We start from the raw sequence: 14,801 nt of genomic DNA, 5'->3' as shown, positions 1-14,801 counted from the left end.
CATGCACATTCTCCAGTGCATATAAATTGGTTGAAAAATAAAATATGTGTCTTTGGGTGCATGCTTAGGGCCCATGCAAGAAATGGGAATGAATTTCAAACACTAAGGCACCATTGATTGCCGGTAAAACATTGAGATGCCTGGTTTTTAAAATCTAGTAAATCCAAAACTCGTCTCAAATTGATGAAACTTGGCATCCTATCATGGAGCGGAATCAACATGTGGTGGTACAAATTTTGTACCATTTGGGGCAGGTTTGGGTATATGCTTCTCACAATCCGGAGCTTCTCACAACAAGCGTGATGGTTTTCGGTAGGTAACGTCCCACCTTTGGGGACGAAACGATATCCATTGCCACTTATTGCTTCCAAATTTTTTTTTCGTGTCAACATAGAACAATAGGAGTGTTGTGTGGATTTTTGTGATTTTTCGGGGTTCGTTTGGACATTTTTATGCATTAACTGAGTTTTGAATGCATTTATGTGCATAACTCAAATTTGAAGTACTGCATATAAATTGGTTGAAAAATCAAATATGTGTCCTTGGGTGCATGCTTAGGTCCCATGCAAGAAATGGGAATGAATTTCAAAGACTAGGGCACCATTGATATCTGGCAAAACATTGAGATGCCTGGTTTTTAAATTCTAGTAAATCCAAAACTCATTGGAAATTCATGAAACTAGGCATGCTATCATGGAGCAGCATCAACATGTCGTGGTACAAATTTTGTTCCATTTGGGGCAGGTTTGGGTATATGCTTCTCACAAATCGGAGCTTCTCACAACAAGCATGATGGTTTTCGCCTTTTCGGTAGGGAACGTCCCACCTTTGGGGACAAAACGATATCCATTGCCTCTTATTGCTTTCAATTTTTTTTCTCATGTCAACATAGAACAACAGGAGTGGTGTGTGATTTTTTGTGATTTTTCGGGGTTCGTTTGGACATTTTTATGCATTAACTAAGTTTTCAATGCATTTATGTGCGTACTTTAAATTTGAAATACATGCACATGCTCCGGTGCATATAAATTGGTTGAAGAAACAAATATGTGTCCTTCGGTGCATTCTTAGGTCCCATGCAAGAAACGGGAATGAATTTCAAACACTAGGGCACCATTGATTGCCGGCAAAACATTGAGATGCCTGGTTTTTAAATTCTAGTAAATCCAAAACTCGTCTGGAAACTTGGCATGCTATCATGGAGCGGCATCAACATGCCGTGGTAGAAAATTTGTACCATTTGGGGCAAGTTTGGGTATATGATTCTCACAATCCGGAGCTTCTCACAACAAGCATGATGGTTTTTGGTAGGGAACGTCCCACCTTTGGGGACAAAACGATATTCATTGCCACTTATTTCTTTCAAAAAAATTCTCGTGTCAACATAGAAGAACCGGAGTGTTTTGTGATTTTTTGTGATTTTTCGGGGTTTGTTTCGACATTTTTATGCATTACGTGAGTTTTCAATGCATTTATGAGCATAATTCAAATTTGAACTACATGCACATGCTCCAGTGCATATAAATTGGTTGAAAAATCAAATATGTGTCCTTGGGTGCATGCTTAGGTCCCATGCAATAAATGGGAATGAATTTCAAACACCAGGGCACCGTTGATTGCCGGCAAAACATTGAGATGCCTGGTTTTTCATTCTAGTAAATCCAAAACTTGTCTGAAATTCATGAAACTAGGCATGCTATCATGGAGCGGCATCAACATGCCGTGGTACAAATTTTGTCCCATTTGGGGCAGGTTTGGGTATATGCTTCTCACAAACCGGAGCTTCTCACAACATGCATGATGGTTTTCGCCTTTTCGGTAGGGAACGTCCCTCCTTTGGGGACGAAACGATATCCATTGGCTCTTATTGCTTCAATTTTTTTCCCGTGTCAGCATAGAACAACAGTAGTGTTGTGTGAATTTTTGTGAGTTTTCGGGGTTCGTTTGGACATCTTTATGCATTAAGTGAGTTTTCAATGTATTTATGTGCATAATTCAAATTTGAACTACATGCACATGCTCCTGTGCATATAAATTGGTTGAAAAATCAAATATGTGTCCTTGGGTGCATGCTTAGGTCCCATGCAAGAAATGGGAATGAATTTCAAACACTAGGGCACCATTGAGTGCCGGCAAAACATTAAGATGCCTGGTTTTTAAATTCTAGTAAATCCAAAACTCGTCTGAAATTGATGAAACTTGGCATGCTATCATGGAGCGGCATCAACATGGCGTGGTACAAATTTTGTACCATTTGGGGCAGGTTTGGGTATATGCTTATCACAAATCGGAGCTTCTCACAACAAGCATGATGGTTTTCGGTAGGGAACGTCCCAACTTTGGGGACGAAACGATATCCATTGCCACTAATTGCTTTCAAATATTTTTTCTCGTGTCAACATAGAGCAACAGGAGTGTTGTGTGAATTTTTGTGATTTTTCGGGGTTCATTTGGACATTTTTATGCATTAACTGAGTTTTCAATGCATTTATGTGTATGATTCAAATTTAAACTACATGCACATTCTCCAGTGCATATAAATTGGTTGAAAAATCAAATATGTGTCTTTGGGTGCATGCTTAGGTCCCATGCAAGAAATGGGAATGGATTTCAAACACTAAGGCACCATTGATTGCCGGTAAAACATTGAGATGCATGGTTTTTAAAATCTAGTAAATCCAAAACTCGTCTCAAATTGATGAAACTTGGCATCCTATCATGGAGCGGCATCAACATGTCGTGGTACAAATTTTGGCCCATCATCGACCCCTACTACGCGAAGATAAAGCAAGAGAGCAATAAGGACAAGAACGCCTGGCACAGTGTGTGGCATAAGAGACTGGATGAAGAACATGACAAGGTCACGGCCATGGACGCGTACACAAGCTACGAGATGTACAGGCGGTCGTTGACATGAGGAACTGTCTTATTCCTGACCCAGACGAGGGATCGAGCCACATAGCAGTGGCGGGAGCGTCACAAGAAGTAGATGACTAGACGATTGTTTCCCCTACTTCAGAATGCATGCAATTGTTTATTGAGGTGTGTGTGAATGATCTTTATAGTCACTTATGTAATTTGATGTTTATTTCAGTTATATATATATATATATACATGTTATTCTACTGTATACAAAGCAATTCACACGGCTTATTAGCAGCAATCGTTTGTGTTATTATTGTTCTTCGCACACATTTCAGATTATGGACCCGTTTGCCGCGTATCACACACATCTTATTCAATTGAACCGTTTCCATTGTGTTGCCTAATCACACACAGTTCATCCCAGTGAACCGTATGCTGTATACCGCACACGCCTTCATCTGGCCGCCCGTTTCTTTTGTGCCTCCTCATCCCAAACAGTTAATTGAGCTGAACCGTATGCCCTGCATCGCACACGCAACTAAATTCTGAACCATGTTTGATGCATCTGTCATCGCAAATGTTTTGCACCTTTTTGACGGGTTTTTTACACCATCGTTTGCGATTATGGCATCGCACACAGTTTCGTCAAAGGGTCTCTGATCGTAGTGCCGCGTTTGGACCATCCTGCAATAGTGATAGGTGCTAGCGTGAGTGCTATTCCTTATTCCTTATATCAAGAAATTATGAATGACATAGCACCCGCAGAGATAGAAGACATAGATGTTACTATTAAAATTGCTAATAGAGATACTATATCACCAATTGGGATTGTTAGAGATGTTGAAGTCTTGTGTGGGAAAATAAAATACACTACTGATTTTCTTGTTCTTGGTTCCCAACAAGATGACTTTTGTCCCATTATCTTTGGTAGACCTTTCTTGAACACCGTTAATGCTAAAATTGATTGTGAGAAACAAACTGTCGGTGTTAGCTTTGGTGATGAGTCTCATGAGTTTAATTTTTCTAATTTTAGTAGAAAGCTTCATGAAAAGTAATTGCCTAGTAAGGATGAAACAATTGGTCTTGCTTCTATTGATGTGCCTCCTACTGATCCTCTAGAACAATATCTGCTAGACCATGAAAATGATTTACGTATGCATGAAAGAAATGAAATAGATAAAATCTCTTTGAACAATGTCCTTTGCTTAAACACAATTTTCCTAATGGAACTCTATGAGGTCCTCCTCCACGTAAAGGTGATCCTATGTTTGAATTAAAACAATTACCAGACACTTTGAAATATGCTTATCTGGATGAAAAGAAGATATATCATGTTATTATTAGTGCTAACCTTTTAGAACATGAAGAAGAAAGACTACTGAAAGTTCTAAGGAAGCACCAAGCTGCTATTGGATATACTCTTGATGATTTAAAGGGCATTAGTCCCACTCTATGTTAGCACAAGATTAATATGGAACCTGATGCTAAACCCGTTGTTGATCACCAACATCGATTAATACGAAAATGAAGGAAGTGGTAAGAACGGAAATATTGAAACTTCTGGAAGCAGGTATAATCTATCCTATAACTGATAGTAGATGGGTAAGTCCTGTTCATTGTGTCCCTAAGAAAGGAGGTATCTGCTACCTCTTGAGCACTACATTGGTTTTCCCTTGAAGAGGAAAGGGTGATGCAGGAAAGTAGCATAAGTATTTCCCTCAGTTTTTGAGAACCAAGGTATCAATCCAGTAGGAGGCCACGCTCAAGTCCCTTGTACCTACACAAACAAATAAGAACCTTGCAACCAACGCAATAAAGGGGTTGTCAATCCCTTCACGGCCACTTACAAAAGTGAGATCTGATAGCGAAGATAAGATAATATTTTTGGTATTTTTATGATAAAGACTAAAAGTAAAGAAAGCAAAATAAACGGCACAAGAAATAGCTTGTTGACGGAAGATTAATATGATGGAAAATACACCCGGGGGCATAGGTTTCACTAGTGGCTTATCTCAAGATAGCATAACTATTACGGTGGGTAAACAAATTACCGTCGAGCAATTGATAGAATTCAGCATAGTTATGAGAATATCTAGGTATGATCATGTATATAGGCATCACGTCTGTGACAAGTAGACCGACTCCTGCCTGCATCTACTACTATTACTCCACACATCGACCGCTATCCAGCATGCATCTAGAGTATTCAGTTCATAAGAACGGAGTAACGCTTTAAGCAAGATGACATGATGTAGAGGGATAAACACATGCAATATGATATAAACCCCATCTTTTTATCCTCGATGGCAACAATACAATACGTGTCGTTTCCCCTACTGTCACTGGGATCGAGCACCGCAAGATTGAAACAAAGCTAAGCACTTCTCCCATTGCAAGAAAGATCAATCTAGTAGGCCAAACCAAACTGATAATTCAAAGAGACTTGCAAATATAACCAATCATGCATAAAAGAATTCAGAGAAGATTCAAATATTGTTCATAGATAATCTTGGTCATAAACCCACAATTCATTGGATCTCGACAAAGACACCGCAAAAGAAGATAACATCGAATAGAACTCCAAGAGAATCAAGGAGAACTTTGTATTGAGATCCAAAGAGAGATAAGAAGCCATCTAGCTAATAACTATGGACCCAAAGGTCTGAGGTAAACTACTCACACGTCATCGGAGAGGCTATGGTGTTGATGTAGAAGCCCTCCGTGATCAATGCCCCCTCCGGTGGAGCGCCGGAAAAGGCCCCAAGATGGGATCTCACGGGTACAGAAGGTTGCGACGGTGGAATTAGGTTTTCGTGGTGCTCCCGATGGTTTGGGGGTACGTAGGTATATATAGGAGGAAGAAGCAGGTCGGTGGAGCCACGAGGGGCCCATGAGGGTGGAGGGCGCGCCCAGGGGGGTAGGTGCACCCCCTGCCTCGTGGCCTCCTTGTTGATTGCTTGACGTCCACTCCAAGTCCTCTAGATCACGTTTGTTCCAAAAATCACGCTCCCGAAGGTTTCATTCCATTTGGACTCCATTTGATATTCTTTTTCTGCGGAACACTGAAATAGGCAAAAAAACAGCAATTTGGGTTGGGCCTCCAGTTAATAGGTTACTCCCAAAAATAGTATAAAAGTGTATAAATAAGCCCATTAAACATCCAAAACAGAATATATAATAGCATGGAACAATAAAAAATTATAGATACGTTGGAGACGTATCAAGCATCCCCAAGCTTAATTCCTACTCGTCCTCGAGTAGGTAAATGATAAAAACAGAATGTTTGATGTGGAATGCTTCTTAGCATAATTTTCAATGTAATTCTTTTTACTGTGGCATGAATATTTAGATCCGAAAGATTCAAGATAAAATTTTAATGTTGACATAAAAACAATAATACTTCAAACATGCTAACCAAGCAATTATGTCTTATCAAAATGACATAGCCAAAGAAAGCTTATCCCTACAAAATCATATAGTTAGGCTATGTTTCAATTTCGTCACACAAAACGTTCTCATCATGCACAACCCCGATGACAAGCCGAGCAATTGGTTCATACTTTTTAATGTGCTTCAGCCTTTTCAACCCTTACGCAATACATGAGCTCAAGCCATGGATATAGCACTAAGGGTGGAATAAAGTATAATGATGGGGGTTATGAGAAGACAAAAAGGTAGAAAGTCTCACATTGACGTGGCTAATCAATAGGCTATGGAGATGCCCATCAATTGATGTCAATTAGAGGAGTAGGGATTGCCATGCAACGGATGCACTAGAGCTATAAGTATATGAAAGCTCAACAGAAGAAACTAAGTGGGTGTGCATCCAACTTGCTTTCTCACGAAGACCTAGTGCGTTTTGAGGAAGCCCATCATTGGAATATACAAGCCAAGTTCTATAATGAAAAATTCTCACTAGTATATGAAAGTGACAACATAGGAGACTCTCTATCATGAAGATCACGGTGCTACTTTGAAGCACAAGTGTGGAAAAAGGATAGTAACATTGTCCCTTCTCTCTTTTCTCTCATTTTTTTCTTTTTCTTTTTCTTGGGCCTTCTCTTTTTTTGGCCTCTTTTTTTAGTCCAGAATCTCATCCCGACTTGTGGGGGAATCATAGTATCCATCATCCTTTCCTAACATGGGACAATGCTCTAATAATGATGATCATCACACTTTTATTACTTACAACTCAAGAATTACAACTCAATACTTAGAACAAAATATGACTCTATGTGAATGCCTCCGTTGGTGTACCGGGATATGCAATGAATCAAGAGTGACATGTATGAAAAATTATGAATGGTGGCTTTGCCACAAATAAGATGTCAACTACACGATGGCTGTTTTGAGGAAGGTATATGGTGGGTTTAAGGTACTGGTGAAAGTTGCGCGATACTAGAGAGGCTAGCAATGGTGGAAGGGCGATAGTGCGTATAATCCATGGACTCAACATTAGTCATAAAGAACTCACATACTTATTGCAAAAATCTATTAGTTATCAAAACAAAGTATTACACGCATTCTCCTAGGGGGATAGATTGGTAGGAAAGGACCATCGCTCGTCCACGACCGCCACTCATAAGGAAGACAATCAATAAATAAATCATGCTCCGACTTCATCACATAATGGTTCACCATATGTGCATGCTATGGGAATCACAAACTTCAACACAAGTATTTCTCAAATTCACAACTACTCAACTAGCATGACTCTAATATCACCATCTCCATATCTCAAAACAATTATCAAGTATCAAACTTCTCATAGTATACAATGCACTTCTATGAAAGTTTTTATATTAAAGCAAATTTCCATGTTGTTCTAAAGGACTCTCAAAATAATATAAGTGAAGCATGAGAGATCAATTATTTCTATAAAATAAAACCATCGCCGTGCTCTAAAAGATATAAGTGAAGCACTAGAGCAAAAACTATATAGCTCAAAAGATATAAGTGAAGCACATAGAGTATTCTCATAAATTTCAAATCATGTGAGTCTCTCTCAAAAGGTGTGTACAGTAAGGATGATTGTGATAAACTAAAAAACAAAGACTCAAATCATACAAGAAGCTCCAAGCAAAACACATATCATGTGGTGAATAAAAATATAGCTCCAAGTAAAGTTACCGATAGACGAAGACGACAGAGGGGATGCCTTCTGGGGCATCCCCAAGCTTAGGATTTTTGGTGTCCTTGAATTTTACCTTGGGGTGCCATGGGAATCCCCAATATTAGGATCTTGCCACTCCTTGTTCCATAATCCATCAAATCTTTACCCAAAACTTGAAAACTTCACAACACAAAACTCAAAATAGAAAATCTCGTGAGCTCCGTTAGCGAAAGAAAACAAACCACCACATCAAGGTACTGTAATGAACTCATTATTTATTTATATTGGTGTTAAACCTACTGTATTCCAACTTTTCTATGGTTCATAAACTCTATTACTAGCCATAGATTCATCAAAATAAGCAAACAACACACGGAAAACAGAATCTGTAAAAAACAGAATAGTCTGTAGTAATCTGTAGGTTTAGAATACTTCTGAACCCCAAAAATTCTAAAATAAATTGCTGCACATGGGGAATTTATCTATTAATCATATGAAAAAGAATTAAATAAATATCACTCTCCAATAAAAAAATGGCAGCAATTCTAGCAAGCGCTAAAGTTTCTGTTTTTTTACAGCAAGATCGCAAAGACTTTCCCCAAGTCTTCCCAAAGGTTCTACTTAGCACAAACACTAATTAAAAGCATAAAACCACATATAAACATAGTATAGATGAATTATTTATTACTAAACAGAATCAAAAATCAAGAAACAAAAATAAAATTGGGTTGCCTCCCAACAAGCGCTATCGTTTAACGCCCCTAGCTAGGCATAAAAGCGAGGATAAATCTAGGTATTGCCATCTTTGGTAGGCAATCCATAGGTGGATCTCATAATATATTCATATGGTAATTTAATTTTATTTATAGGGAAGTGTTCCATGCCTTTCCTTAACGGAAATTGGAATCTAATATTCCCTTCCGTCATATCAATGATTGCACCAATCGTTCTAAGGAAAGGTCTACCAAGAATAATAGGACATGAAGGATTGCAATCTATATCAAGAACAATGAAATCTACGGGCACATAATTCCTATTTGCAACAATAAGAACATCATTAATTCTTCCCATAGGTTTCTTAATGGTGGAATCCACAAGGCGCAAGTTTAAAGAACAATCATCAAATTCACGGAAACCTAGCAAATCACAAAAAGTTTTTGGGATCGTGGAAACACTAGCACCCAAATCACACAAAGCATAGCATTCATGATCTTTAATTTTAATTGTAGGTTCCCATTCATCATAAAGTTTTCTAGGGATAGAAACTTCCAACTCAAGTTTTTATTCATTAGATTGCATCAAAGCATCAATGATGTGTTTAGTAAAAGCTTTATTTTGACTATAAGCATGAGGAGAATTTAGCACGGATTGCAACAAGGAAATACAATCTATCAAAGAGCAATTATCATAATTAAATTACTTGAAATCCAAGGTAGTGGGTTCATTGCTATCTAAAGTTTCAACCTCTTCAATCCCAAGAATTTTAGCATCAAGATCTAAAAACTTCGAATTTTTGGGACGCCTTCTAACTAAAGTTGAATCATCTCCAGTCCCATCATTATCAAGATTCATATTGCAAAACAAAGATTTAATAGGGGACATATCAATAACTTCTAGATCTTCATCTTTATTCTCATAAAAACTAGAAGAACATGCCTTCACAAAGCAATCTTTCTTAGCACGCATCCTAGCGGTTCTTTCCTTGCATTCATCAATGGAAATTCTCATGGCTTTGAGAGACTCATTGATATCATGCTTAGGTGGAATCGATCTAAGTTTCAAAGAATCAACATCAAGAGAAATTCTATCCACGTTCCTAGCCAATTCATCAATCTTAGGCAATTTTTCTTCAAGCAAAGCATTGAAATTCTTTTGAGAAATCACAAATTCTTTAACACTAGTCTCAAAATCAGAGGGCATCTTATTAAAATTTCCATAAGAGTTGTTGTAGGAATTACCATAATTATTAGAGGAATTATTAGGGAACGGCCTAGGATTAGAGTTTCCTCTATACACATTGTTACCAAAATTATTCCTACCAGCAAAATTCACATCCATAGATTCATTATTATTCTCAATCAAAGTAGACAAAGGCATATCATTAGGATCAGAAGAAACACTCTTATTAGCAAACAATTTCATAAGTTCATCCATCTTTCCACTCAAAACATTAATTTCTTCAATCGCATGAACCTTTTTACTAGTAGATCTTTCAGTGTGCCTGTCGGTGTCAAAATCGGTGGATCTCGGGTAGGGGGTCTCGAACTGTGCGTCTAGGCCAGATGGTAACAGGAGGCAGGGGACACGAAGTTTTACCTATGTTCGGGCCCTCTCGATGGAGGTAAAACCCTACGTCCTGCTTGATTAGTATTGATGGTATGGGTATTACAAGAGTTGATCTACCACGAGATCAGAGAGGCTAAACCCTAGAAGCTAGCCTATGGTATGATTGTTGATGCGTATGTTGTCCTACGGACTAAAACCCTCCGGTTTATATAGACACCGGAGAGGGTTAGTGTTACATAGAGTCGGTTACAATGGTAGGAGATCTGATCATCTGTATCTTCAAGCTTGCCTTCCACGCCAAGGAAAGTCCCTTCCGGATGCGGGACGGAGTCTTCAATCTTGCATCTTCATAGCCCGGGAGTCCGGCAGAAGGTATAGTTCGGCTATCCGAACACCCCCTAATCTAGGACTCCCTCAGTAGCCCCTGAACCAGGCTTCAATGATGACGGGTCCGGCGCGCAAATTGTCTTCGGCATTGCAAGGCGGGTTCCTCCTCCAAGTACTTCATAGAAGATTTTGAACACAAAGATAGTGTCCGGCTCTGTAAAATAAGTTTCCACATATTGCCATAGAGAGAATAATAATATTACCACAAATCTAATCTGCTGACGTATTCCGTGGTGCGACACGCCACAGCCAAGCCTTTATCCGAGTCGTTCAATTACCCACCTCAGCGTGTCATGCGAGGTGGTTTCCTTGGCATGTCTTGTTAAAGCAGAGATCGTGTCCCCTTATTACGGGATTCTCATCAACAGGGTGTGGGTAACCCAACCGCTTCTAGGACTCCTAGATCATAGGCAAGTCCAAACGGACACGGGGAGGACGCTTGATATCCACCCTTCTTTATAAAGGGGCAAAGCTTCTACTTTTCCCGCCCGTGCTCAATCGAATCCTTCCCCCACCTCAAGCTCAAATGCCCGAAGCTCAGGTCAGGTGCTCCGAACCCTCAGTCATGTTCGGATCCAGCCTTCAAGGCCGATGGATGCCCTCCTCTGTCTCGGAAGAGGACATCAAAAAGTTGAGAGAGGCCAGGTATCTGACCGCCGAAATATCGCATCGGCTGCCTCCCCGGGGGCAGGCCGTCCCCTCTCCCAAACCCAACGAGTGCGTCGTGTTCGTCCCCCACTTCCTCCGAGGTCTAGTTTTTGCACTGGATCCTTTCGTCAGGGGCTTGATGTTTTATTATGGGCTAGACTTCCATGATCTAGCTCCGGACTCCTTCCTGCATATCACGACTTTTGTTGTCGTATGTGAGGCCTTCCTCCGGGTTACCCCCACTTTGGTTTATGGCTCAAGACCTTTGAAGTAAAGCCGAAGATGATCGAGGGGCAACATGCAGAGTGTGGAGGCGCCTCAATACGCAATATGGCAGGAGCTCCGTGGCCCAAAGGTTCCATCCCAGAGGTGTCTGCATTGTGGCAACAGGAGTGGTTCTACATCACGACTCTTAGAAGTGCCAAGTGGGCGGCCGCCACCGTTTTTCGCTCGGGCCCTCTGCCACAACTGATGTCATGGATCAGCAGAGGACTGAGCTGGGGTCCAGCCAAGGACGTGCCTTTATTACAAAGCCGCATTCGAGATCTCTTTGATGAAGACCTCAGTTTGGTCATGGTAATACAAGTTATGCTGGTCCGTCAAGTCCAGCCTTGCAAATGTCGGCCCCTTCGCTTGTGGGAGTTCAATCCCGAGGGTTCGCGTGCCATCCAAAATTTTCTCAGCCTGACGCACGAGGATATGTATAAGTCATTCTTCGGACCTCAAGTAGAGTGTCCGAAAATCACCGAGGACGTGGGCCTGAATAGTAACCGCGCCGCCGAACAGGTAAGGAATCTTCCGGCCGAACATATTATCTCTCCTTTGTTACGAAGTTATTTATGAGAGTTTGCCTTTTCGACCAGGGCTGGCTAACAAAGGCGAAGTTGATTCGGTGTTCGGCCCCCCTCCCTGAGGGTTTGGAGAATCCGGTATTGGAAAAGATGCTCCAGGCCGCACCCTGCCCAGATCCCTTGAAGGAAGACACTGTGGAGGATAATGCGGGCGGACGCGGGCCCCCAACGCTGCCTATTCTAACCGAGGGAGCGAGCGTCTCCGTGAAGGAAGACGACCGGAAAAGGAAAAGGACCGCGCCCGGGAATTCGGAAGCCGAAGCTTCCAAACTGGAGAAGAAATCTTCCGCCGGGGGCCCTACCTTGGGGGGCGCTGCTGCCGCACAAAGTCCACGGGGGGATCAATTCTCCTGGGAGTCGTAAGTGACCCGAAAACTTTAATAGTACAGATATGCCATCCCTTTTTTTCTGAGAAAATAACCACCGCATATTTTTGTGCAGTTCGGGCCTTAGCCCCTCTCAAATGAGCTCGTCTTCGGGGGATCTTCTTCCAGAGATGATGGAGAGTGAGACGCCTCCTCCGGACTCCTCCGCTCCGGAAGCGGGCGACCCTGAAGTGTCGTCGCGGAGGGCCTCTCCGAGTTCGGAGAGGCCAGAAGGTGATCCTATTGATCCCCGAGGCTCCCCGTGTCCGGCTCCCGAAGAGAGTAGACAAAAGAGTCCGGCGCTGTCTAGTGTGCGATCGGACATTCTGAGGGAGTTGGTGGGGCGAGCAGCCATCTCAGACGATCACCATGTGCTGATGAATATGGTGATGGAGAGGATATCGTCCGCCGAAAGCAGATTGCATGAAGATTTTATGAGTCTACTGACAGGCTTTGAGGTACGTGAAAAAGGAATGTGTAATAGTCCTGCACATGCTAGGTGTGCCCTATGTATATAGTAGCCCCTGAGACTCTGGTTGTCATTGGAAACAATGACGAACGGAGGATCATATTCCCAGGTAATAACCATACTGCCTTTATGTGCAGGAGATGGAAGCTCCGGTGGCCAGCCGGACGAGCCAGTTTGCCCGTTTAGAATGGCGGTTTTATGCGGCAGATGCCGACATCGAACTTGTTAACAGAAGGCTTGACGAGGCACAGGGTAAGTATCCTTGTCTGGTAAACGCCAAATAGGAAGAGTATGATGCCAGTGTTTTTAACATGTTATGACTGCAGATCTGCCACTGTTGAAGCCTTGCGGGAGGAACTTGCCCGAGCCAAGGAACAAGCAAGATTGGGTAATGCGGCTGCTTTGAAGGCGGCCGAAGAGTTGCGAGCCGAGAAGGCCGCACATGGCGAGAGCCAAAAGAAGATGGCCAATATGGCCATAGAATTAAAATCCGCCGTAGACCGTTGCCGGGCTCATGAAAAGGAAAACCAGGCGAAGGCATCGGACCTTGAGAAGGCTGCTATAACGGGAAAAGACCTCTGCTCTGCTATGAGGGCGAAGAAGGAGGAGCTGCGGGAAGCCGGGGATATTGTAGCCGGGAAGTCCTTTATGCTGCAGAGGAAGTACGGAGATCCACGGTATGCCCCTCTGGATCGGCTGTGGAGTTCGGAGGATGCGTATATGGATTTGGCGGCGAGCGCTGCCGATGCGGCCAAGTACTTCCAGAGTCATACGGACCGCGAAGTAGACCAGCTGTTTTGGAAGCAATTCCTTTCTCCCGAGCGTCCGCTTTCGTTGACGGACCAATTAGCCGAATGGGCCGAACTGAATAGGTTGTTCGGACTCTCCATGAGGTCTGTTGTGGATCAGCTATGGCCTGGAAGGTTAAAACCGAGCAGCTATTTCAGCTTGGTGCGGCAGGTCCTTGATGTGGTGTCGCGCATAAATGCGATGAAGAGGTCGGCGTGCATAGAAGGCGCATGGATGGCCTTTGCCCGTGCTAAAGCATACTGGGCAGAGATGGATGCTACCACTGTTGCAGCGCAGGATTCGTCCATAGGCCGAAGGGCTGCTGAGCACTACTTTGAGGAAGTACTTGAGGGTGCTCGTTTGATAGAGACCCAGTGCTCAAAAAATATTATGTTTGAGTGACATGTAATCTCATTGTAAGCGAAATGCTTTTATAAATTTTTATGAGGCTACTTTTATACTTTTGCCTGAAAGTAATGTGATGCCTCCTGGGCGGCCGTTTATGTATACATGAGTATAACCTGAAAGATTGCAGTCATCGGCTTCAACCCCCACGCATATAATGCGGAGGTGTTTGCAGAAACACGCGTTCACACTTCACCCAACGTCTTGGTCCTATTAAGGAGGTGATAGCGGAGCGAGCGAGGCTACCGGACTATAATGCTTTAACACTTTCACTTAGCCATAGGAGTTTGACAGTGGGGCTACTAGATAGCCCTTGGTGGCTCCGCACTCTCCCGATCCCGGGGTGCGTATATGCCTGGCCGGAAAGTGGCCCTTCATTAAGGCGGAGGAATTCTAACATTCCCATGAGTCGTTGAGTGGTTGACCAGTCTCGCGCTAGATCATGACAGTCAGTTTTCGGCTTTCTCTACTGAGGTGCTCGTCCGGATGAACCAGGGCACAATCGCAGTAGTTCTCCTAGTGCTACCTTAGCCGGTAAAGCGGAACATAAGGTACCAAAACGCAGGAGCCGGGCAAACCCAACATTTGACCAAAGACAATGATTCGGAGCTGATGCATATAGA

This window comes from Triticum dicoccoides, chromosome 7A, assembly GCF_002162155.2.
Source record: "Triticum dicoccoides isolate Atlit2015 ecotype Zavitan chromosome 7A, WEW_v2.0, whole genome shotgun sequence".
NCBI classification, from domain to species: Eukaryota; Viridiplantae; Streptophyta; class Magnoliopsida; order Poales; family Poaceae; genus Triticum; species Triticum dicoccoides.
The sequence above is the reverse complement of the archived record's forward strand: the minus strand, read 5'-3'. Positions refer to the sequence as shown.